The sequence below is a fragment of the Rhinolophus hipposideros genome (assembly GCF_964194185.1).
Source record: "Rhinolophus hipposideros genome assembly, chromosome: 13".
Taxonomy (NCBI): Eukaryota; Metazoa; Chordata; class Mammalia; order Chiroptera; family Rhinolophidae; genus Rhinolophus; species Rhinolophus hipposideros.
Window position 1 is genome coordinate 67,905,416 of NC_138059.1, and position 27,255 is coordinate 67,932,670.

Here is a 27,255-nt window from a genome sequence, read left to right on the forward strand (position 1 = left end):
TTCAGTGTCTTATTCCTCTCTATGTAATGAATGTGTCATTTTTCTTTGACTGCTTTCAGGATTTTCAGCAGGTTCACTATGACGATCCTAGGTATAGGTCTCTTTAGTTTTAGAGGATTTGGGTTTATGAAGTCTAAGAAATATGTCAATGTATGGCTTCCATTAAATTTTGGAACTTTTCAGACATTTTTTTTTTTTAATGCTTTTTCTGCCCACTTCTCCCCCCGTTTTTTCTTGTTCTACGATTGGTCAAATAATTGGCTTTTTAACATTTCCCCACAGATCGCTGAGGATCTGCTTATTTATTTTGTTCTGTCTCTTCTCTGTTCTTCAGATTGTATAATTTTGATTGATCTATCTTCATGATCTCTTCCCTCTGTCATTCCCATTTTGCTATTATGACTATCCAGGGAACTTACTTTTAGATGGTGTATATTGAATTCTAGAATTTGTAGTTGGTTATTTTTTAAGAGTTTGTTTGTCTTAGCTGGGAGACTTGCTGTCTTTTCATAATGAGCACATGTGCTTTTACCTCACTATGCAGAGTTAAAATAGCTGCTTTGAAGTCTTTGTCATATAGTTTTAGCATCTCTAGTACCTTTGGGATGACATCTTTTGATTGTCTTTTCCCTTGAGGTTGAGTGAGTCCCATTTTCCTGGTTCAATTTATGCTAAGTAATTTTCTTATGTATCTTGAACATTGTGAATATGGTGTTGTGTGGATCCCAGATTATGTTGTAAGCTCCAAAGTGTTGATATGTTTATTTTCATCAGGCAAGTAACTTGGTGAGATACAAATCTGGGTAGCAATTCAGGTATCAGTTCAGTTCTTCAAACCTTAGTTACTTGCTTATAGTTTGACCTACACAGAAGAGGTCAGGGAAATAGCATTGACTTATGCAGAATTTATGCATTAAATTAGGTACCTGTGGGTATCTTTTCTGGAGCTTTCTTCACCATCTTCAGAGACTATTGTTGTCCCAGAAGTTCTTCCTCTGGTTCTAGAAAGATGGTCAAATTTTCTATGAGATTTTGAGTTGCTTGACATTATAGCCAAGGTCAAATTCCATATACCTGATGATGTATAGGGAAAAAAATTAAGAAATAAAGACACTCACTCCATTGGACGCTTGCTCCAAGTTTTGAGCCCTCTCCACAAATCGCCTGCTTTCATTCATTCTCCAGACAGAGACTTCAGGAATTTGTTGTTGTTCATTATCTGCATTGATGACTGTTATTTATGGAAGAATTAGATATTAGACCTTAGGACCTAACCTTTTTATGCCCGTTGGCAAGCTATTACTTTCTAATGGAGAAAAGCCCAGGGAAACTTCTGTTTCCTTTTATGTGTGTCTGTGACACATTAAAATTGGGACCCTGTTGGAAAGTTCTTACATCTTACATTTAAAAAGGAAATCACAAATATGTCCACCTGCAAAGCTTGAGAATTTTTCTTGATTCCTTAATATAAGTGAAGTGTGAAGATTGGTAACATGAGTTCTATGACCTGAAGAAGAGGTGCAAAGTGGTGTGTTGACTCTTTCTTGACCGACAAACCTATTTCCATTATCCTGCTGCTCTCTCGGTCCACCTGGTTTGCAGTTTGGCTTGGGTCTTTCTCCTCCTCTCTCAAATACAGTTTAATGTTTTTTGATAGTGCCAGTGACTCTACAGCCAAACATAACCTGTATCTTGCCAGGTGTTGTTCTGCTATCACAGGCTGTGTTCCAGAAAACCAAATTCTTTCTTCAACACCCTAAATATAGCTGACTATTCACTTCTCACATTTTCCCTCCTTTCTTCAAAATTACAATTTGGAGGAGGAAATCCAAATGCACAGTGAAATTTAACTTAAAAAAATGAAATGAAACTTACTTAAATGTCTTATTCAGGGGGTTAACATTTTTTTATCAATCCATTTGGATTTCTTTCTTTCTTTCATATTTTGCATTTTCTTTTCCAGTTTATTTTATAGACCTGAAGACATGAGCAATGGGGAATTGGATGGATGTTGTTAGACTTCTTGCTGCATTTTACTCTGTCTCTTAGAAAGAGTTTCATTTCCTGAAAGTTTTCCATCGGAATGTGGGTGACATTCTTTCAGGGATATTTTAGAAGAGATTCCTGCCCTAATGTAAAGTTGGATTTAATGTCCCCAAGGTCACTTTCAGCTCTAAGGCACAATGATATACTCTGCAACGTTACCACATCACGTTGGAATGGAGCCATTATTTTTACTTAACTGTGTATTTTAGAAATAAGAAGCCTTTTGAATGCATAGAAATAGTTCAAAAAATGATACATCTTTTCATACTATTCTGAAAATCACAAAATTAAAGGAACCTAGGTGAATAATAAGGGGCTGATTTATTGCTTTGCTGAATGAGAAGTCTGCCATTAACCTAACAGAGGCTCCACAGAGAAAAATCGTTCTGTAGGGGAAGAAGCCAAAAAGAAAATTATCCCTGTGCTGAAACAGAACCCATTGTGGTCGAGCTGACAATATTAATGGCATACTCCTTCCTTTGCAGTATTGTAAAACCTAAACATTTTAATGGCGCTCAGACCCTGGCCCGGAAGGGAAAGATTATATTGCTCTAAGCCCTTGGTAAGTTTTAGATCGTATGTTATATAGTAACTTGGTTCTCAGCTTTCCTGAGTTTAGGGAGCTTCATTCCTTTGATCAGAAGCTGTGAAGCGAGAGCCACTCGGGGCTCCGGGCCCTGCTTGCCAACCCTGGCCTTCGTGATGGTTCCCGCTGCCAAGTGGACAGAGACCGATTATTTTCTGGTTCCCGATTTCTGAGTCCTGCACTGTAGGTTAGACCAGCCCATAAAGCTAACTTTGTGTATACAGTACTCCGAAATGGCATAATCAACACATTTTTCTTCCTGCACATGGCAGCAGAAGAGAAGAACACACTCTATTAATTGATCTGCTGAAAACTTGGTCCACAGGGAAATAAATCTTTCAACCCTTGAGTTATAAGAACTGTAGTTTTCCTACAGTTCAGATCTTTGAATTTGCTTTTCTGTGTAAAGCTAAACCTTAGTTTTTCAGTACTCCCATGTATACAAGGAACACTAGAACTCATTCTTGTCTACCTACTATTTTAATAATTATTATACTTTCTACTATTCGATTCTATTTTGCATGCTCAGAGTACATACCTACAACAATGGTCTCATTTAGAACAATAAAAGTAGAATCAATTAAGGATATATAGCTGTTCTTCAGTCTTAACCAACACACCAATCACTGAAGCATTTCTATTACTAAAGAATGATTGAAAATCAAATTATCAATAAAATTAAAAACATGCCTGGGACAGACTGAATCATTGTACCTTAATTTTTCACCAGTCTCTATATTCAGATCATTTGTCATGTAATACTTCAAGTTCTCTCACTGAAGTTTACCTCGATAACCTCAATCCCCCCACTCCCACTTGGGGTTTGGCCAATGGATGTAAGTGAATGTGACACAGCCATGAGTGAAAGTGATGACATGGGCTTGCTCTCTTGAACTTCTGCCATCAAGAGGAGAACATGAAATTAGGCTTATGGTCCAAGAAGACAAGATATACTTGGGGGAAGCTATCTGGCTGACCTGAAAACCTGCCTCCTGAGGCACAGGTTCAGCCGAGGTCAGCTGATGCTCAATGGAAAATGATATATTACAGATGATGTATGATTGTGTACAGAATCATACACAAGCTCAGCTGTCAGGACAGTGGCTCAGTCAACTTTCATTCAGACGCACAATGGCGAAGATTCATGAGGAAAATGCTTATTTTGTTTTATTTATTTATTTATTTTGCTATGGGTTTGTTATATTTTATTGCAGCAAATATCTTATTGATACCGTATACTTTCGATTGAAATAACCGTCACAGTTCACATTTACTAAAACCCACGTTTTTAATGCCCGTTTCAGAAACTCAATTACCTTCATCACCTGTAGTTCTAAAAATGGGGTCATAAAGTAAAAATTCAAAAATTGTGATGAATAAAAAAATATAGCCTCAATCCTTTAGAAAATTAAAAGGCCCAGAGTAACTCATTTTCCTGGAATTGCATAGTTAATCCTCCACTGAAAAGTAATTACGGCACTTAGTGAAAGCTGACATATTTTACCATCCTAGGTTTAGAGTATAAGTAATAGCAGTGTGTGTGTGTGTGTGTGTGTGTGTGTGTGTGTGTGTGTATACCTTTTTTATTAAAATTTATTGGAGTGACAATGGTTAGTAAAATTACATAGATTTCAGGTGTACAATTCTGTAACACATCATCTATATATCACATTGTGTGTTCACCACCCAGTCAGTTCTCCTTCCATCACCGTATATTTGATCTCCTTTACCCTCTTCTACTATCCTCTTTCCCCCTTATCCTCTGGTAACCACTAAACTCTACAGTATACCTGATATACTAAAGAGTTCACATCAGTCCTCACAAGATGCAGTGTGCTACTAGAAGAAAGATATGGTTATTTTAGCTGATGGGAATCTCGAGGTCATATGTTAATTTAGATGTAAAAGGAATAGTGGAAATTATGTTGGTGTTAAATATTAAATGAAAGCATTTCAAATTTAAGGGGAAAATCCCATGCCCATGGTCACCGAAAAGTATTTGTGGCTTATCGATTTTTTTCCCACCTATTCTACTTCAAAACTCTTACCATTTTGTCAAGAAATGGCTTATTTGTATATTCTTTTGGGGGGATGTGAGTTGGAAGTCCAGTACCTTCAATACTGAGCTTCAGGAAACAGCCATGTTTGGATATGGTGGCTGCAGTTGGTCTCCACTGAGCAAGCAGCAGGATAACCGTGATTAATGTATCCGCACCCCTGGGAAGGCAGTTTTGCAGTAGTGGCAGAACAACTTTTGCCAAAGTTCTGCTTGGAAACCAGAAGAGGCCTTTTTTCTACTTTTTTTTTTTTTTTGATTCATCTGACCAAGTTTTATCTACCGTGTTTCCCCGAAAATAAGACCTAGCTGGACAATAAGCTCTACTGTGTCTTTTGGAGCAAAAATTAATATAAAACCTGGTATTATATGATATCATATCATCATATCATATCATACATCATATCATACCCGGTCTTATAGTAAAATAAGACCAGGTCTTATATTAATTTTTGCTCCAAAAGATACATTAGAGCTGATTGTCCAGCTGGGTCTGATTTTCAAGAAAATACAGTATTTGTGAGTATTCTGGCTCCTATACATTTCTGTGATTCTCTCCCCAACCTCATTCTAGGGGATCACAGCCAAGCTCATTCATATCATGCTTTCAGTTTATGATATTCTCTGTGTTTCCTGGTTATTAGTAGCCATCCCTCTGGGATTGGAGAACCCTTTGATACCTAGTGTGATTGTGTCTTTCACATCTTAGCATGTGTCCCCTCTCACTACCACTTGAAGAACTTCTATATTCTATGTTTGTATGTATAAAAAATAGCTTAGACAAATGACTAAGAAGAAACACTCAGGTAGGTAGAAAAAGAACAAAAATGAAATCTGGTAGTGAAGGAAACAGATTCAACGAGTGATACTAAATGCTTTTTAAGATACGACTATGGTTTTTGTGGATGCCTGACATAGATGGAAACCACAATTAAATCTCTTCAAAGAAAGCACTATAAAAAGAAATACATATTTTTATGAACCGGGCAATGGTATTGTATTTAGCATTTGCAGATATTCTAAAGGAAAGACTATCTCATAAGCTTCTTATTCCTGAGAAGTTATATTCTTAAAATTAGGAATGTCAGCAGCCTGCAATGTCATCTTGATAGAAAGTATATTAATTATTTCATTTAACATGTTTATTTAAATTCTGCCATGGACTAGATAAGGTCCTAATTGCTAAGGGGTACTGGTGAATGTCCCCCTGTGCACTCAGGGAACTTACATTCTAGTGGAGAAGAGAAACCATGACTACGTTGTCTTAGTTACTTACATTGGTGGGAAGTGCCCTGTAAAAAGAGAAACACAGAGATCAGTCTGTAACAGTGTATAACATAATCCCACCCCGTGAAGGACGGCAGAGAGAAAGTAACATTTAGCTGAAATGAAATTTCCAAGTTGGGTTCTCTAAGTTAGTGAAAAGATCTGGGTGCAGAATTTTCAAGCAGGGAAAAGAGTACCCTGAAGCTAGTAGGAAAATAGTGTGTATCAGTTTCCTAGTGCTGCTGTAACAAAGTACTACAACCTGGGTGCCTTAGAACAACAGAAATGGATTCTCTTACAGTTCGCAGATAAAGGAAGAGATACAAGTTAATTTGGTTAGAAAAACAAGACAATTTGAACATGCATGCTAAATGTAAGGGCTACCCCTAAAATAATAGAAGTATAAGGTTGAAGTAAACATGTAAGAGTGTTTTTTTTTATCAATCTAACTATTGTTAGTAAAGAGGGGAAAAAATAAAGAATAAGCATAGGAAACATAAAACCTTAATATGATGGTACAAGTAAGTCCACATATATAATAAGCCACATGAATATTATTCTTGCATCCTAAAAGACTGAAAATCTCAGATGTTATTTTTAAAGTGTTCGCTCTGACTAGCATTACAAAGGGAAGATGTATTGGGACTTGAGGATGGTTTGGACGGAAGAAAAAGGGCAAGAGAAGTACAGAGAACATTTCGGTATTGGGAATTAAAGTGGAGTAAAATAGATATTTTAAGGGGAACGGCAAGTAGGTTTAATAGTTTATTATATAATCCAAGGGCAGAAACCTATGTGCTCCTAAATCTTAACAACCGTCTGAAGTTACTGTCACTGAACTTTGAAAATAACTGACTATAGGCCCCCGTCCCCCCAAACTGAGAAATCTAGTCCCTCCTTTCTGCTTGTAGTATCTCCCAAGATGTGGATGTAGCTGACGTCTCTTAGTGATCTGATCCTTCCTTCCTGTCTCTTCTGAATTCTCAGCCTTTATTATGCATTCCATGCTCTGTGCCTTTCTGTCCTACCTTACCTCAAATGTGTCATAAAACTCATTTCCGTATTTCTAGGGACCAGTAATCTAAAGCATTTTTTTATTTATAATGGGGAGTTGCAAGAGTGATAGAATAGCGTCAGATTTAAAATATTAGTCATTCTTTACCTTAGGACTTCCTTAGCCTTTCCTGACATCACAAGTTTATCCCTCGTTGTCATTACCCCGTAGGCTATGTCCCTAATCCATGTGGCATGGACTTACCTTTTCCTTCCTTATACCCAACCCTCTTTCCATGCATTTTTTTTCTTTTCTTTTTTAAAGAATCTTTCCTTGCATGACTAAACTCATTGAGAGGGTTAGAGAGAAAGCTGCCTCTTAAGTCTTAAGCCTGAAACTTTTTTTTTTTTTTTTGGTTTTGCCCTAAATCCTTGCGATGCTGAAAAGTACGTGAGCATGTGTAGCAGCTCCATCCTTCAGTGAAACAAAGGAGAGTTTGCACTTTCACAGAGTTAGTAATGACAGTAAAAAAGTCTTTCTGGTTTCCAGCCATCCTGTCTTAGCATTTCCAGTCATCCACCTTCCTGAGGAATTTAATTGTGTTTTACACTCTGTCTCTAAATTCTTAGAGATAGCCCCATGCTGAACAGCAAGAAAATAGGAGGTCCCACTGAAAAAAAAAAAAAGAAGTTTCTAGAACTCGCTGTAGGTTAATAGAGCTGATTATGAATATTTATAATTATCCATTATGGAGACAAAACTTTTAGTGAAATAATGTGTTTCCACTCTTTTTTGTAGGGCCATTCACTGTACACTGCTTTTGTGAAAAGAAAAAAAACAAAACAAACAACTAATTCTTCTCTGTTTTTATGCAAGCAGTGCCATCCTTCCTTTGTACTGCACCCACATTCCAGAACTAAAATTGGAGCAATCTTTTAGCATTCAACTAGGCCATAAAGACATTTTGTAAAATAAGTAACAGTTCTCTTCTCAAAAGGAAATCCAAAGTTTAAGGACGATCCCTAGGTTTCTGACGGTGGCCATTTCTTAAACTGAAAACATTGAAGGGCCGGTATTTTGAGGGGCGGAGGGAGAACTGGAATCACCAGTTCCATTATGAGCATCTTGAGCTCAAGGCACCTGTGGGAAAACCCATCTGAACTGAAAGTTGTGGATGAAGCTCGGCATGCAATATTGTAGCTCAAAGAATTATACGTTGTATCCTTTCCATATAGATAATGATTGAAGCCAGAGGGGTTTATATGATGGACACAGAACAGAGTATAGCATGAAAGGAGACCATTTGTAAGCCATGATAACTCCAACATTCAGAGTTTGAGTAGATGAAGAGCAGGAGAGACCAAGAAGTTGCCAGAGAGAGATAGAACATTTCTAGTGACGATGGAAGCCAAGTGAGGCAGGGGTGGGAGAACAGATTTTTCAAGAAAGTTGTGATCAACAGCAGATGTCACATGTTGCCATGGCGTCCAACAGCGGAAGATCAAAGTCAATCCATGAGACATAATTATCAACTCTTAATAGTATAATAGTTGCAGTGGCATCATATGGGTGGAAATAAGATTGCAATGCATTCATTTTCTCAATGAGGTGAGGATCTAGAGACTGTGAGTAAATATAAAGTCTGTATGTTTAGACTTGAGCAGAAAGAGGAGTGGGTAGTGGGAGGGAACAGTGGAATCCAGGAGGAACGGTTTCTCTTTTCTTAAATGGAAGAGACTTGCTCATATTTGGTTACTTGTTTTTTAATCATGTTTAACAGTTAATGTGTAGAAAGGAGTGGGGAAGATGAGGAAAGTACTTTGTTTTTCCTTAATCTAAGAGGAAGGGGATGAGTGAAGATCCAGACAGAATGAATGCCAGGAGAAGCTGCAGACAGAGGAAGACTTAAAATTCATTTGAGTAAAAGAAAAAAAATGACGCACACCAAAGAGCCCATGGACCCTAAGTATTGGATTCCTGCTATTAAATCAACTAAACAAAAGTGCACAGATTAGTAAAAGGCAAATTATCTTGGACAAAGTTTCCAGTCTTTGCATTTTTAAATTTTTTGCAATAAAACACATTGTAAGTTGGGAATGTCATAAAACATTTTTCATTTCTGGTGTTCCTGAGTAGAGTAACACATTTTTTTTCTTCTAAATTTTCTTATATTTACCTTTTAATGCTTGTATTTTTCCCATTTCATTGTTGTACAAAATACACTCTGAAAGACAGTTGCTTTTTTATTCAAAAGAAAAAAATACTGGTTCGGAACTGTTTGCACATAATTTAGACATTGATGCAATGCTAAATTCCTTACAGTCTTTTCATCATGTTTCTATCAGTAGCGTTTAAAGTAATGACTACTCTTTGGAAGTGAGGAATATGAAAGATTACTTGACAATTACAATGAATAGACAAGTTCCTTTTTAAAAGGTGTTTGTTAAAAGAAGTCCTGGAATTCAAAGATATTTATTTCATCACCAGCCTAAGACACTTTTACTGACCCCTTATCATAAGAAAGACATAGAAGATTAATGGTGGATAACCCTTCAGAACCTTCTAGAGTAATGTTTCAGGAATACCATTCTAACACACACTATCCATATGGGTAAGGGAAATACCATGCAAACTATAACTAAGATTTTACACATTGCCATCATATTTTAGGAATCACCACCAAATAGCAAACTCCCTCCAAAAAAGTCTGAAATAAAATTGAAAAGGAATTCCAAAATTGATTTGCCGTTTAAGAAAGACACTACATGAGACACAGCCCCTTGACCCCTGACATCATTTTTCATTGCACGTCTGTCTCTTCCTTCCTTCCTCTTACACCCATGCTCTTCAGATCTTCTCATTTATCATAATGTAGAAAGAACACTCAATGTGCCACTCAAGACTTCCATCTCTTCCATTTCCCTTTTCATATGTTCCCCACCCTCCCAGTGTCACCCACAAATACGGTCTCCAGGTATGATGCTGTCTTCAGAACATCCAACATCTTTCCCTTGCAGAAGATAGAAAAATCATGAGGCGAAATATTTACCTTGACAGTTGTTAGCAATTGAACCCATAGCCTGGAGCAATGGGCCAGACGGTCTTGTACTTTTCTTCATTCTACTCCCGATTATTTGCTGTGTTTGTGTTGCATAGTTCATACGTGTGATACATGTTCATATGTATTAAGCTGGGGTGCTTAATTTATTTTATAGTAATATTTGTTTTGCATGTGGGTAATGTGGGTACTGTTACGATATACTGAAAAATATTGAGTGATGGTATGTTTAATAATTTTCTCCCTTGGACTGTGTTCTCTTTCTCATAATTTAGGCTCTCTGGTTTTAGGATTATTTTTGGTTTTTTTTTTTTTTGGTTTTAGTTTTTAAATAATATATTTATATTCTCATTTTTATCACTTTGATTTGAAATATTTTATTTTGTTTTATACCCCTTTAACTTCCTGATATCTTTAGGTTATTATTTCTTTTACCTTCTTAAACTATTGGTCTTCATGATTTTTATTTATGTATTTATTTTAATATTCATTCTTTAGATTTATCAATTGTTCTCTACTTTATTTCTAAAGCTCTTTAAAAATTCTTATTTCTTGTCTTCTCCCTTTTATTTTAGCCTCTTTATAGTCCCATGCTTACAAGTAGTCTTACATTTTGCCTTATTTATTTTATTGTCATAATTTTGGCCTTGCCATAATTATACATTTCTGTACTCCTATTTTAATTTTTTTCTACTCTTCTGATTTTTAAATTTTTGCGTCTAATTTTAATCTTTCTTCTAACTTTAACCTTGGGGTTTGCTTTATAATTTGAGCATTGTTAACTTATTCTCATATTTTAAAGTTAGTATAAAATTTAACAATTTCATAGTTCCTGTGATAGGTGTGGAAGCTCCACATTATGGCTGAGATATACTTTCAGATAGAATGCAATACCGCAGGAGGGGTTGTATTGAAGAGGAAGTGATTCATTTCAGCTGATGAAACATAGGTGGACAACACAGGAAATAGTATTTCAAGTACAAAAGAGAACCTACTTTACTGAGGTCTAAGTATCCAGAATGATGACAGTACTTTACTCTGATAAATCCTCTTATTTTCCTAATAATTGCACACAGTTGCTATTATTCTGACCAATTGACAAGTGACTCAACTGAAGTTTCATGAAGACTAATTTTTCCTGCATTGTCCATACAGTAAAAAATATAAACCATGTCCATCTGACTAATGCATCACGTAAACTCCTTGAGCTGGTGGGCCAGGCAATGACAGGCAGCCACTTTGAACCTGGTTACTCTAAGTGAGCAAAACCAGGACCAACTAATGTACCAACGATGAGGAAAATGACATTCTTCATAAAAATATATTTGGAATAATATGATTGAAGTCTGCTTATTCTTTCAAGGTGGTTCTGAAAGGTGAGGGGCTTGCCTTTTCTAATTTACTACATAATTAAGGTTTTTATACTGAGAAGGAAAAACGCAGGGAGGGGGTGTGTTCTAGTGACTTTTTTGTTTTTACACTCATTGGAATTCAAATGTTTAATCTGATCCACTAACATTGGTAGATACTTTCTCAGTCAAGTAACTAGTAATTGGTGTCTAATTACCTGAAAAGTATGTTCCTGGGATACATGTGGGCGTTTCATGAAATGACTGGATTTGTTACAAGTTTTCGTTTAGAATTCTAAACTAGTACTACTATGCTCTTTAAGCTTTCCACTACTTTATAAACACTCGTGTTGGCCACAGAATATTTATAGAGTATAGGCCAAACTCTACCCAACTAAGAGCCTGGATTTGTTTTTCAGTGTTTTGAAAACTGCATAAATTTTGATGATCGACACTCAAGGTGTGATTCTTTTTCCTGGACTGAAAAATAAATCTTTCTACTTTTGAATAATAAACACCCACAATTTAAACAGAGTAAAAAGGGCTTTGGTTATTTGTTTTTCAAAGTGCATTCACTATTAGAAAGTAGACCTAGAAGAAACAACCTTTTATGTTCATTTGATTTAAAAATGTCTCAAGAGCGATAGTAGTGACTTGTGTTAATACTATTACAGTTCCGCTAGTATTATCAGTGCATTCCTTCTTGACCGAATCAATTAAACTCAGCATTATTACTAATATAGGTTTCGTTTTTGTGATATTACCATGTGAATTAACTTGTCATGTAAACAGCATATGTGACTTAGGCTATTAAGTTATATGTTTTGAATCTGATTGACATGTTACCTTTTAGTACTTATTTCTGTATGACGATGTAGTCTTATCTATATCGCATTGATTATTAATTGAATTTTTAAATAATTTAATTATTACTAACATCCTTTATTTTTAGCATATTGGGATCAAAAAACATTTCAGATAATTCAGTATTTTTTAATTAATCTTTTCATTGGCTAACAGATGCCAAGATTTTTTATAACACTTAAAAAAAAAAATCCACATAAGGCAAGTAGTAAAAGCCATATGTAGTTTAGGTAAAGCAATGAGAACTGTCAAAAAATAATGAAAAATCACAAAGATTATGATAGTAAATCCTGAACAGAAATACCCTTCTGATAATAGAAACCACATGTGGAAATAAACCACATTTCATTAGATAAATAACAGTTTATGTTTTAGCCAGGAAGTTAGCTTTTTGTTCAATCACAGTATGTCTCCTTAGTTCAGGGTTCTAGTAACTGCCCTAGATAGACTTTTATTCCTTTACTTTTTTTCTTTTTACCTTTCTTTTATTTATTTTACTTTTACTTTTTTGGTAATGTTTTTGTCCATGTGTTCTCTGAATTGACTCCAGGAATTGGGGGGTGGGGGGGAATGCCTGTTAAAAATTATGACTACTTTCAGTACAGACAAATTAGGCATTATCCAAAGAGAGCATTATTAACCTACTAATTCAAAACAAAGCAAAGCAAAACAAAACAAAACAAAGAGCTCTAAATAGGCTACTACGCAAAACAGAAAGTGGAGAAATACTAAGAAATGTGTGCCATCCATCACTTACCCAGTCTCTCACTTCTGGTCCTTAGAAGAATTTCAGAATAGCCATAGAAGCAAATGGAGGCACCATTTTACTCCTCTCGGATGATAACTTGACCTCACTGGCTCTCCTCTTCAGTCTCTCGTTTTGAGGTTGATGTGGACAGAGAATATTGGTGTCAATGTGGGTATCAGGCATCATTTCAACAAATAAGGTGCACATGGGTGAAGCCAGCCAACTCTGGATTTCAGCCCTGCTGTGTCCCACCTCCCATGACTGTGGCTCTCCATGAGGTCTTCTGTTTAAGGTCATTGGGTCAGAACTGGGGAGAGAACTTCTAAGATGGCGTCATCAGAGTTGGCTCTTTGTTGTGATTTGGGCATATGATAGTTTGATTTTTCACTTGTAAATGATAGAAAATCAAACTAGTTACACCCTCTCCCCCAGTTGTTCTCTCACATAATGGAAACAGGTAAAGATGATTCATTTCAACCTGGCAGGATCCAGGGATTCAAACCACAGGACTGTCCAGCTGTAAGCTCTGAATTCCTCTGATTGGTTTCATTTTCAAGCGAACATGGTCACCAGGAGCTTGAGACTTGTATCAGCTTTAGAGCAATGGTCCCAAATCAAATAGAATGCCATTTCTCAATTATTCCAGTAAAATTTCTGAGGATGACTGATTGTTCTCATTTGAATCTTATGTACATCTATGCCCCAATGCCTATATTCATGTAAATGAGATACTCTGATGTATCAGTTCACAGTATATACCCAAATTTGTGTAGATCAGGAGAGCCTACTACTATGAAAACAAAATAAACACCACATTATAACCAAAATGGGTGGCTGCAGATATGCAGTCACAAGTAACTGCCATGTCCTATAAGAATATTGAAATTTTTGTAAAAGGATTTTTGTAGGAAATTTGCAATAGATTAGAATATAAATAAGGGACTCTTCTTCTGAAAGAGAAACACTGAGAATATTTTTCATGAGTCTCTTTTCTGTGTGTGTATATTTTAACTAATTGGCTCAAATTGGAGGAGTGACATCATAGCCTATTTTTCCCTTTATTAGTATGACAACTACTTTTTTGTGTTACTAAAAACACTTTTAATAAAAACTCAGTGACTACAGAATACATCTTTAAATGAATATATAACATCGTTGATAGACATATCTGTATTTTGTTTAAGTTGATTTGTCGTGATTATTTTTAATGATAAACATTTTCAAGCATTGGGTCATTTCTGAATTAAGGATTAATTTTATAGATAAATTTCTAAGGTGATATTTTTGTATTAAAGTGAACAAATATTTATATAACTCTTATATTGACAAATTTATTTCCCAAATTGGCCTATCTTTAAATATTCTCTTAGGCTCTCTTTTCCTCTTACTCTACACATTCTCCTGTGGCAAAATATGCATTCCCATGGCTTTAATTACCATTGTTGCTTACATGGTTGATAAGTATGCATATTTTAATTGAGAATTGTCTCCCCAATTCTTGACCTTCAAGTCCAATAGCATATTGACATCTCCATTTTGATGTCTCACTGGGCTTCAAACATGTACAAAACCTACCATTGCCATATCACCACCTAAAGTGTGTGATATCTTGGATTTGCTTTTTTTTTCCCCCTTTTTTTTTCTTAGGAGTCCTTTCTTTAATGTCTTCAGTAGATGAAATCACAACATTTCCACAGAGGAGGTTGGGAGGCCAAGCCCAGTTTTCCCATTAACCATTCTTCACCTTTTTCTGACATGGAATTTAAATTTAAGGACATGATAAATACTGTGCGTCTGCTTTTTTGACAATCCTGGTCATCAAAATGAAGAAAAAGTATATGAAGTCTTTGTGTTTATTTAAAAGAGTTATGTGTGAGTAAAATTTTAGTACTAAAGAGTTTAAGGTGTGAAATTATAAAAATAAAAATAAAAACAAAATTAGTGTTGTATAAATTCAGATAACTTGCTTTGGTATACAAAAACATCTGCTCCCCCAAATAAAAATTAAATTTTAAAATAACGCCAAAGAAGATGGAGGCAAAGATAGTAAACAAAAGGACTGAAAACCTGTATAGGCACATTCTTAGGATACTCATGAATGTGGTGTTTCCTGGTAAATACTGTGGTGAAACAGCAGAGAGCTTAAACTAATATCAATCTAGAAAACCACGCCTCCCTATGGAATTATTTTATGGGTTTGTTTTGTTTTGTTTTTTGGTGGTGTTGTTATGTGGTGGTCTTGTTTACTATCATTTTAGGAAGAAGGCATCTCATATTCTCTAGTTTTTCTTAATGGTCACGTTGAGAAGGAACAGCCAAAATAATGTTTCTCATGAACATTAGCACTGATGTAGGTTGAAATATTTGTATACGTCCTCTGCATTTATTCATTTATTGAATAATAATGAAAAACCTCAAACAGATTTTCTAAGGAATTTCAAATGGCTTCTCTGAACTCTGAAATGATGCTGGACTCTTCTTATTGCTCATTTTATTTTTTTCCAGCTCAACTGGCTGAGAGAATTCAGGAGCTTGATTAGCACTTCTGAAATACATCTGCTTGTTGTCTGTCAGCAGGGGTCAGGAGGTACTGGGCGCGTTAGGATCTAATTTCCAATTTTGTGCAAGCAATAGAGACAGAGGATACAGCCTGCTTACCTGAAACCCCAACCTTCTTCCTTATGGTTATTTCATGTTCATAGAGGTACAGTTTCTATCCAATGTAGGGCTGCATGAATTAAATAATTTCCTGTGAGATGTCATTCGTAGTAAGTGGATTGCAAATAGTGCAGGAAATTCTCAATATAAGATGAAACATAACATAAATACTTGAAAATTTGGCTGGAATAATTTATAAAAATGATTTTTTTGGTAGTATATCTTTTATTTTTAATAAAGTGTACTGGGGTGACAGTTGTTAGTAAAGTTACCGGTTTCTGGTGTACACTTCTGTATTACATCGTCCATATATCACTCAAATTTTGAGTCTCTTTGTAAAGCTGAGTGGCAGAAAATTATCAGTAAAGGGAAGGGAGGTATTTAGTAATGCTCCATTTCAGTCTGTTACTTCACTTAAGGACACAACACACTTGAATTTAGCATTTAAATATTATGTGAACTTTTATTTATATAATTATACCATCTAAAGCTGGGGTTTGAATTGCATTCTTAAGGCTTTAAATAAATAAATATAGGTATATATTATTGCTAAATTCATTCACTTTGTTTTCTTTTTTTAAAAAATCTATTATGATTAAATCTTGGGAGGAAATGTTATCCCGTTTTTGAACATTTCTGAATCAATTTACTGTTATACATTGGGAAAGTTATGCTGAGATTTACCACGGAGTAACTCCAAGAACCTATGATAATATGGCATCAAATCAGAGACCATCTTATTAGAGAATATACTTTCTAACACAATGCCAATGACAATGTTCTTTAAGAATTTCTGTGTCCCAGCCTATGGGAGCGATTGGTCCTTACTGCGTGAAGCAGAACACGTGGTCTGAGTTTGAGAAATCGATTTGCGTACAATTTCCGTTATGGTATTGCATATGTATTACTTTTTTCAAACTTTAGGCATTTTGTTTTCCTTTGTGACCTACAAAAACTAAAGTACAACCTTACTCTATGACTGTTGTGGAACTGTTGTGGCACAAAAGGTGACATTTGTCTTTGTAGATGAAACTGAAAGTTTTGGATGGAACCATCTGGAACTAAAAGTCAACCTGATAAAGCTGTCGGCACTCGCTGGTGAAGGTGTCATACACAATACCGGATGTATCACTTCAGAGTTAGACAATCTCGCAGCCAACTAGAAAGAAGTCATAGATCAAAACTGTTCAAGAAAAGTAGCAAGACTTACCATGAGTTGCCTACATAAGGTTAAACTCAAGTCGTTCTTGTGAACGGATACCTTGAATCAGTTTCTCTTCTTTCTCTGCTGACTTGGAAGAGGTAACATTCTTTATGTTGGCAAGGAGACTCTACAAGTCAGGCTGTTTTTCCTGGACCTGAGGCCACCAGGGATAGGCTCTCAAAAACAGGGTATCAATGTACCTAATTGCTGAAGATTTTATACCCCTAACATTCGCAAGAACCCAAGAGAATGTGTAGAGATGGCTGCTGGTGGATACAGACTGTTTGAACTACAAAGCCCAGAGGGACATTCAAATTTTGAAGGACGAACCAAATAATAATAATAATAATAATAATAATAATAATAATAGAAAGTTATGTAAGAAATAAATTGTAAAAGTGTACTGCTTTGTAGTAGTACCTCCATTTCTATATTCATTTAGAACTTGTTTTGCATGCTGTCATTTTAAATTTTATAGTAAAAACTTCAATGTCCGTGGGAGATGATGAGTAATATGTCTGAGTCATCTAAAGATGATGGTGATAATCTGTGTAAACCAAACATCAGATGAGTCATGCAAACTAAAGGTTCATGATTCAGGCAGCTGTGACCCCCCAGAGTGTGCACTTGGCTGTACTAACATTCATAGTTACCACAAAATAATTTTAAAAGTGTTAAAATTTCAACTTCTATGAAATCTCAATGAAAGGTTTTTAAAACCCTAGCCAATGTAAAATGATTGCATGTTCTATATAAAACATTTTATTGTTTTTTCTCACCCTTGATGCTTCTTAGCCAGTGAAGAACAAAAGTGTAAAGACTTCTCTATTTTTACAACTTATTTTAGGTTGAAAATGATCAATCTTATAAGAAATTACTAGCTATATACATTTATTTATTTACACTTATCGATTGAAACAACAGTTTAAAACATACTATAGTAAATATAAAAGTGGAATTAAGTTGCATAATGTGTACCTTTCAAAAACCCTAGCCAAGTTTGTTTGGTCTTTCATCTCCTCCACATCGCTCTTCTCTTTCCTTTGCCCTCTGTGTGTCCTGGGAAGCACTCTTCGTTGAGTAAACGCACAGACTCTCTCACCTGTAGTTTGGTTCAGCCAGTGAGATGGGAGGACCATCAAAAGTCAGAGTGGGAAAGGAGAGTGAGTGAGATCAGGGCCTCCGCAGGCTGGCCATGGTCCACAGCTGAAGGTCACAGCGAAAGTCAAGTCAGTTCCCTCTACCCAGTTTTCTCTCAATCAGATCTCATAACTTTTCCCACTGGTACCCTTAAATAGGATAGTAATGGCTCTCGGCCCTTTTAGCCCCGGATCATGCCTTGAAAGCAGTCACTTTTAAAAGAATCTCCTCGAACATATGTGTCACATTTATTTCTTGCCAGGACCTTTACTCAAGTGACAAGACATCTAGGTCTCTGGTGGTCATTCTTATTATCAAACATGAAAATAATATGTACAAGTATCTACTCAAAATTTAGTCTACATGGAATGTAATCTTAAGATTCATAGAATATAAACTAAGATTCTCTATGCAGAAGCTATTCTTTAGAAAACACTGTGTAATACTGTTTTCTAAAAAAGCAAAAGTCAAGAATAATCCTTTTTTAGGATTTGGATGACCTAATATTTCCTCCCTCTTTTCAGAGTTTCTTAAAATATTATTAGACTATCCATGTTTATGAAACCTTTATTCAATGACCTAAATGAAGTTTGGTAAGAGGAAGCCTCACTATATAGACTTTCCAATTTCCAAATGAAAATTTATTTTGATTCTTAGCCAGTTGACTTAGAACTGCATAAAATACTTGACCATTTTCAGATTGCACTAAAATTTGAACTTTGCCAAAACATACATTTGGTCTAAACCTGTATTATTTCCTTTTTGAAGGCTGGGGTTAAATGAAATTTTTTGCATCTATTTTATCTTTATATTATTTATCTCTTTAACTGGAAAGTAAGTATTTTAAAAATTCCTCTTTTTGCAGGTTGCTTTTCATTAATCGGTATCACTGTATTCCTATAAACATACTTAAAAAGTTATTTCTAAGTCTTTGAAAATAGGTATGTTTGTTTCTCTTCATTTTATGAAAGATGAAAGTTCCACAGAAAGAAGTTAGTTCATCTGGATTGTTATTGCTATGGACGGTGTCACCTCCCTACACATAGCTGCCTCTGTAACGTTCCCTGACTCTTCATCTCATTTACCTTTCTGAGCCTACTCTCTCCTTACCTGACCTTACATAATAATCCTCACTTTTATATCTGCTTTAATGTTTCTACCAGTCACTTCTACCAGAGCACATCTGAAATGGTTGGCCTGGAAAGAGCCCTGAACCTGCTATTTGTCTGAGAGAGGAATCTGAATTTAAATAAGCTTTAATTGAGTGCCTACCATGAGCTATAGTAAACATGAGAGCAGAAGTGCAGCTAGCCTATCAGCATCCTTTTACAATTGAAAGAAAGCCTCCCCTTTTCCTTAGAGGTGACAGCTCTTCACTAGGACACACATGTTGGGTTTCTGCAGCCAGTCACCACCTTGTCTAAGGGCCACGGGGCCGTACACGTGTAACACAACTGTACACAGCCACCCGATATCCAGTGTGCGTATAACACAACCTACACTGAGGTTAAAACAGATAAAGTAGACAATGGCTTTGCTTTTGAAGAATTCCTTTCTGAATTGGGGAACCAAAGATGTATGAAAAAATGTAGTATTGAAAATACTAAGGATCATCAGGGAAAAAAATGGCGGATGAGGTGAGCCCCTGTAACGCTCCCCTGGAATTTACAACGAATCTGACAACAATAACTCCACAAAGGACTCCTTGCACAGCAGACAGACAAGACGAAGAGGCCGACTACTGAATTCACCTCCAGGTGGGTGAATCGCGCGAGCGGGGGAGGAGGGAGAGGAGAAGTGCGGAGACAGAGCCGCGCGGGCGCAGGACACAGACCTAGCTCAGTGCTCGGAGCCCGATCTTCCGCAGCTGCGGGAGAGGGAAGGACTTGGACTGCTAGGGCTCCGCTTACGGCCCACAGGGCTGAGGGGGCAGCATACAAAACCGCTGAACCCAACGCTCGCTCACGGCAGACCTCGGAGCAAAGACTGAGGGAAGAGGGCTGAAATCGGTGGTTTAAGCCCTCACTGCCGAGCGGAGAACGGAAGCCTTAGGCACGGAGACTAGCCGCCCCCTCCCTACCCTCCCAGAGCTCGCCCCGCCCCCACCTGCCGGGTGCTAGAAGAGATAAAGTAGCAGTGTCGGATCAAAGGACAGAATATTTGCTGCTCTGAGAACTGTGGACCGCAGACACAGATTCCCAGCTCAACTAGTTCCGGCAAAGGGGAGGGAGCTGTGGAAGCAGGACTGGCTGTGGGGGTGGTCGCCGCCATTGCTCTGGGCCACCTCTCACAACTCACCCCGCCCCTGGCCCCACCTATCTGGGCGGATCCCTGCAGGAGTAAACAGAACTGCTGAAACAAACGGGCTCTGAATCTGGTGCAGAAAGAGCTTTGGAACTCCAAAAGCTCTTCGCATACCTATCAACCTGTTGCAGAAGACACTCCTGTAGATGTCTAGGAAGAGAAATAGTAAATCAGTGATTGCCATGAATAACCAAGGCAACAAGATAGCTCAGAAAGAAAGTGAAAAGTCTCCAGAAAAGGAACTTAGAGATATGAACCTTTGTGATTTAAATGACAGAGAATTCAAGATCGCAATTCTGAAAAAACTGAAGGAGATGCAAGAAAACACAGAAAGGCAGTTTAATGAACTCAGAAACACAATCAAAGAACACCATGAGCATTTTACAAAAGAGATTGAAATCTTGAAAAAGAACCAAATAGAATTTCTGGAGATTAAGAACTCAATAGAAGAAATTAACAATAAAATATCCAGCTTAGGTAGTAGAGTTGACCAGATGGAGGAAAGAATCAGTGACATCGAAGATAGGAACCTGGAATTTACACAGAGGGAAGAAGAAAGAGACTTGAGACTTAAAAGAAATGAAAGAACTCTACAAGAACTTTCTGACTCCATCAGAAAAAGCAATATAAGAATAATGGGCATACCAGAAGGAGAAGAAAGAGGGAAGGGAACAGAGAATATATTCAAACAAATCGTCGATGAGAACTTCCCAAACTTGTGGACAGAACTGGATCCTCGAATCCAAGAAGCAAATAGAACACCTAATTACCTCAATCCCAACAGGCCTTCACCAAGGCACATTGTATTGAAGCTGTCTAAAATCAATGACAAAGAAAGAATCCTCAAGGCAGCCAGGGAAAAGAAGACGGTAACTTACAAAGGAAAGCCCATTAGATTATCATCAGATTTTTCAGCAGAAACTCTACAAGCTAGGAGGGAATGGAACCAAATATTCAAACTATTGAAAGAGAGAAATCATGAGCCAAGAATAATATATCCAGCAAAGATCTCCTTTAGATATGAAGGAGGAATAAAGACCTTTCCAGACATCCAGAAGCTGAGGGAATTTTCTAATACACGACCTGCACTACAAGAAATACTAAAGGAGGCTAATAGACCACCATCAACAGGGACAACTTGTGGCAACCAAAACATAAAAAGGGGGAGCGTAAAGGCCTGAACTGGAATATGGGAATAGAGAAAGTAAGCGGACTGAAGAAACTGGAATACTCTAAATATCAAACTTTCTTTTACATAAACTCAAGGGTAACCACTCAAAAAACATCCAAATCTGAAATATATACTGTAATAAAAGAAGAAACAGAGGGAAACATCATAGAATACCACCACACAGAAATAACAGACAACAACAAAAAGGCAAAGAAACAATGGAGACACAGCCTTACCAGAAAACTAAAGACAGAATGACAGGAAATCCTCACATATCAATAATCACCCTAAATGTAAATGGACTGAACTCACCAATAAAGAGACACAGAGTAGCAGATTGGATCAAAAAACTAAACCCAACCATATGCTGCCTACAAGAGACACATCTCAGCTACAAGGACAAGCATAGACTCAAAGTGAAAGGGTGGAAATTGACACTTCAAGCAAATGGTACCCAGAAAAAATCAGGTGTAGCCATAATGATTTCCGATGAAACAGACTTCAGGGTGAAAAAGATAACAAGAGACAAAGATGGACATTTCATAATGGTAAAGGGGACTATACAACAAGAAGACATAACAGTCATCAATATTTATGCCCCCAATCAGGGAGCACCGAAATATACCAAGCAACTACTAACAGAACTAAAGGGAGAAATTGACCAAAACACAATTATACTAGGGGACTTAAATACATCATTGACAGCTATGGATAGATCATCCAAACAGAAGATAAATAACGAAATCGCAGCCCTAAATGACACATTAGATGAATTGGACATAATTGACATATATAGAGCACTTCATCCTAAAACATCAGACTATACATTCTTTTCTAGTGTACATGGAACATTCTCAAGGATAGACCATATATTGGGACACAAAATCAGCCTCAGCAAATTTAAGAAGATTGAAATCATACCAAGCATATTCTCTGATCACAAAGCTTTGAAATTGGATATCAACTGCAAAAAGAAAGCAGGAAAAAACACAAATACATGGAGATTAAACAACATACTTTTAAAGAACGACTGGGTCAAAGAAGAAATTAGAGGAGAGCTCAAAAGATACATAGAAACAAATGACAATGAAAATACATCCTACCAAAATTTTTGGGATGCCGCGAAAGCAGTTTTAAGAGGGAAATTTATATCATTACAGGCCTATCTCAAGAAACAAGAAAAATCCCAAATAAATAACCTCATGTTACACCTTAAAAAACTAGAAAAAGAAGAACAAGCGAAACCCAAGGTCAGCAGAAGAAAGGAAATAACAAAAATCAGAGCAGAACTAAATGAAATAGAGAACAAAAAGACAATAGAAAAAATTAATGTGACAAAAAGCTGGTTCTTTGAAAAGATTAACAAAATCGACAAACCCTTGGCTAGACTCACTAAGATAAAAAGAGAGAAGACACTAATTAACAAAATCAGAAATGAAAAAGGGGAAGTTATCACGGACACCACAGAAATACAAAGGATTATCCAAGAATACTATGAAGGACTATATGCCACCAAATTTAATAACTTAGAAGAAATGGACAAGTTCTTAGAAACATATAGCCTTCCAAGGCTGAATCATGAAGAACTGGAAAATCTTAACAGGCCGATCACCAGTAAGGAAATTGAATCAGTCATCAAAAACCTTCCCAAAATCAAAAGTCCTGGACCAGATGGCTTCACCAGTGAATTCTACCAAACCTTCAAAGAGGATCTAATACCAATCCTGCTCAAACTCTTCCAAAAAATTGAAGAAGAGTCAGTACTCCCTAACTCATTTTATGAGGCCAACATTACCCTGATACCAAAACCTGGTAAGGACAACACAAAAAAAGAAAACTACAGACCTATATCTCTGATGAATACAGATGCTAAAATCCTAAACAAAATTCTAGCAAATCGAATACAACAATGCATTAAAAAGATTATTCATCACGACCAAGTGGGGTTCATCCCCGGGGCACAAGGATGGTTCAACATTCGCAAATCCATCAATGTGATACATCACATAAACAAAATAAAGGACAAAAATCATATGATTCTATCAATTGATGCAGAAAAAGCATTTGATAAGATACAACATCCATTTATGATTAAAACACTTACTAAAATTGGTATAGAAGGAAAATACCTCAACATAATAAAGGCCATATATGACAAGCCCTCAGCTAACCTCATAATTAATGGTGAAAAGCTGAAGCCCTTTGCTCTACGTTCAGGAACACGACAAGGTTGTCCCCTATCACCTCTGCTTTTCAACATAGTGTTGGAAGTCCTCGCCAGAGCTATCAGGCAAGAGAAAGAAATAAAAGGCATTCAAATTGGGAATGAAGAAGTTAAATTGTCACTCTTTGCAGATGATATGATGCTATACATAGAAAACCCTAAAGACTCCACCAAAAAGCTATTAGAAACAATCAATGAATATAGTAAAGTTGCTGGCTACAAAATCAACGTACAAAAGTCCATTGCTTTCCTGTATACCAACAATGAAATCTCAGAAAAAGAGATAGAAAAAACAATTCCTTTTGCAATTGCAGCAAAAAGAATAAAATACCTAGGAATAAACTTAACCAAGGATGTGAAGGATTTATATGCTGAAAACTATAAGACATTTTTGAAAGAAATTGAAGAAGACACAAAGAAATGGAAAGACATTCCGTGCTCATGGGTTGGAAGAATCAACATAGTTAAAATGGCCATATTACCCTAAGCCATATACAGATTTAATGCAATCCCCATTAAAATCCCAATGGCATTTTTTAAAGAAATAGAACAAAAAATCATCAGATTTGTTTGGAACCACAAAAGACCCCGAATAGCCAAAGCAATATTAAAAAAAAAGAACAATACTGGAGGTATCACACTCCCTGATTTTTCCTTGTACTACAGGGCTACAATAATCAAAACAGCTTGGTATTGGCGGAAAAACAGACACATAGACCAATGGAATAGAATTGAGAACCCAGAAATAAAACCACATAAATATGGACAGATAATTTTTGACAAAGAAGCTAAAAACATACAATGGACGAAAGACAGCCTCTTCAATAAATGGTGCTGGCAGAATTGGATAGCTACGTGCAAAAGAATGAAACTGGACTGCTATCTGTCACCATGTACCAAAATTAATTCAAAATGGATCAAAGACTTAAGCATAAGACCTGACACAATAAACTGCATTGAAGAAAACATAGGTACTAAACTTATGGACCTTGGGTTCAAAGAGCATTTTATGAATTTGACTCCAAAGGCAATGGAAGTAAAAACTAAAATAAACAAATGGGATTATATGAAACTGAAAAGCTTCTGCACAGCAAAAGAACCTATTGACAAAATAATGAGGCAACCAACTGAATGGGAGAAGATTTTCGCAAACAGTTCCTCTGATAAGGGGCTAATATCCAAAATATACAAGGAACTCATGAAACTCAACAACAAAAAAACAAACAACCCAATTGAAAAATGGACAGAGGACCTGAAGAGACATTTCTCCAAAGAGGATATACAAATGGCAAATAGACATATGAAAAAATGCTCAACATCGCTAATCATCAGAGAAATGCAAATGAAAACCACAATGAGATATCACCTCACCCCAGTCCGAATGGCTTTCATCAACAAAACAAATAGTAACAAGTGTTGGAGAGGCTGTGGAGAAAAAGGAACTCTCATACACTGTTGGTGGGAATGCAGACTGGTGCAGCCGCTATGGAAGGCAGTGTGGAGGTTCCTCAAGAAATTACGAATAGAATTACCATATGACCCAGCAATCGCTCTCCTGGGTATCTACCCCAAAAATATAAAAGCATTTCTCTATAGAGACACGTGTACGCCAATGTTCATTGCAGCTTTGTTTACGGTGGCCAAGACATGGAAACAACCAAAATGTCCTTCGATAGATGAATGGATAAAGAAGTTGTGGTACATATACACAATGGAATACTATTCGGCGTTAAGGAAAGATGATATAGGAGCATTTGTGACAACATGGATGGATCTCGAGAGAATAATGCTAAGTGAAACAAGTCAGACAGAAAAAGCAGAGAACCCTATGATTTCACTGATATGTGGTATATAAACCAAAAAGAACAAGACAAACAAATGAGAAACAAAAACTCATAGACACAGACAATAATTTAGTGGTTACCAGAGGGTAAGGGGGTGGGGGGTGGGTGATGAGGGTAAAGGGGATCAAATATATGGTGATGGAAGGAGAACTGACTCTGGGTGGTGAACACACAATGGGATTTATAGACGATGTAATACAGAATTGTACACCTGAAATCTATGTAAATTTACTGACAATTGTCACCCCAATAAAATTAATTAAAAAAAAAAAAAAGAAAATACTAAGTATAATCAATTTATGAAAAGTATGTGTTATGGAAACTCAACATGTTAACCTAATAGCTTAAAAAGTTAATGAACTTCTACTACTCTTATGTAACAAAGACTTGAAAGCATAGGGCCTAGATGTCTGTGTTTTTTACAAATCCAGGACCACTTTTCCTGGACCCACTGAGTCTCGGAGGACATCTGTTCATGAGTTCTGAGAATAGTTCATGAATCTTAGCGCCCCCCATCATATGCATATGTGCCCTCTGCTCGGGGCTAGAGAGAGCGCCCACACTTTCATGTAGACCCTCCTGCTAACAACAGATAAAGCTTCCCTTTTTGTCACCTGTTTTCTGGTAGTCACACCCTAAGACCTTGAATATAACACTCCTTTGTGGCATCAGTAAGGTTTGCACAGCGAAGATATACTTTATGTTTTGCAGGGCTTCTGGCGAAGGGCTTTTTCCTCAGTGAACGTGAATTGAAGTGGCAGGAGAGAGAGCATTGTGTGTGGAAGAAGCACCATGCCCAGCGGCTGTGGACTGCCAAAGGTCAAAGAGGTGCCACATCGTCAGCCAGAGTCTATGAGTAGATGAGAAGTCGTGGGAAAAGAAGGTGAAGGAGAGAGGTAAGGAAACACGCAGGCACACAAACAAAACACAAGGGCCTTGTGGGGAATATGGATTTTTCCTGGGAGTCCATTGAGAAGCAGGAGCCGTCTTGAAAGGGACAGATGGATATACGCGTCATCAGATCTGGTGTTTAGAAGATACCTGGGGCATTTGTGTGGAGCAGGGGAAGGTGGGACAAGACCTTGAATAGTGAGAACATACGTGAAGTGGTTGCCATATCTAGTTCAATGGTTCCCAGACTGGCTGATTTTGTCCCGCAGGGAACCCATCAGTGCCTGGAGAAACTTGGACAGGGTGTGTGTGTGTCTGGAGTGCAGAGTCCAGGCATGCTGCTGAACCCTACAATACATAACACAAACCCCAACAGTAAAGACTTCTGACCAAAATGTCCGTGGTGATGAGACAGAGAAAACATGCTTCATTAAATAGGGTGGTAATGTGTAGTGTCACACTGAGCATTTCATTGTCTTGCAATAATGACTAATATTGTTGTGCGTCTTTTTCACTTTCCATTGCACAGATATATCTTCTTCAGCAAAGTATCTGTTTAAATCATTTGCACATTTTAAAAAACTGGGTTATTTTATTATTGCATTGTGAGATGTCTTTACGTGTTTGAGATACCAGCCCTTTATCAGATATCTGTTTTGTAAATATCTTTTCCCAGTTTGTTGCTTGTTTTCTCATTCTCGTTATCATGTCTTTTGAAGACAAGAAATTTTTATTTCTGATGAAATCTCATGTTCCACATTTTTTCTTTATGAATCATGTACTTGCTATTTCTAGGAAATCTATGCCTACTTCAAGGCCACAAGACCTTCTCTTAGATTGTTTTATGGCTTT

At 36.8% G+C, this 27,255-nt stretch overlaps 1 long non-coding RNA gene across 1 annotated transcript in view; it reads left to right on the forward strand.

Annotated features, from left to right (window-relative positions):
* Window positions 1-26,408, forward strand: part of LOC308506832 — a 94,691-nt gene extending 68,283 nt beyond the window's left edge. The window contains exon 3 of the long non-coding RNA XR_013994783.1: window positions 26,224-26,408. This is a non-coding gene — a long non-coding RNA (uncharacterized lncRNA). The remainder of the gene's footprint in view (window positions 1-26,223) is intronic.
* Window positions 26,409-27,255: the final 847 nt, after the last annotated feature.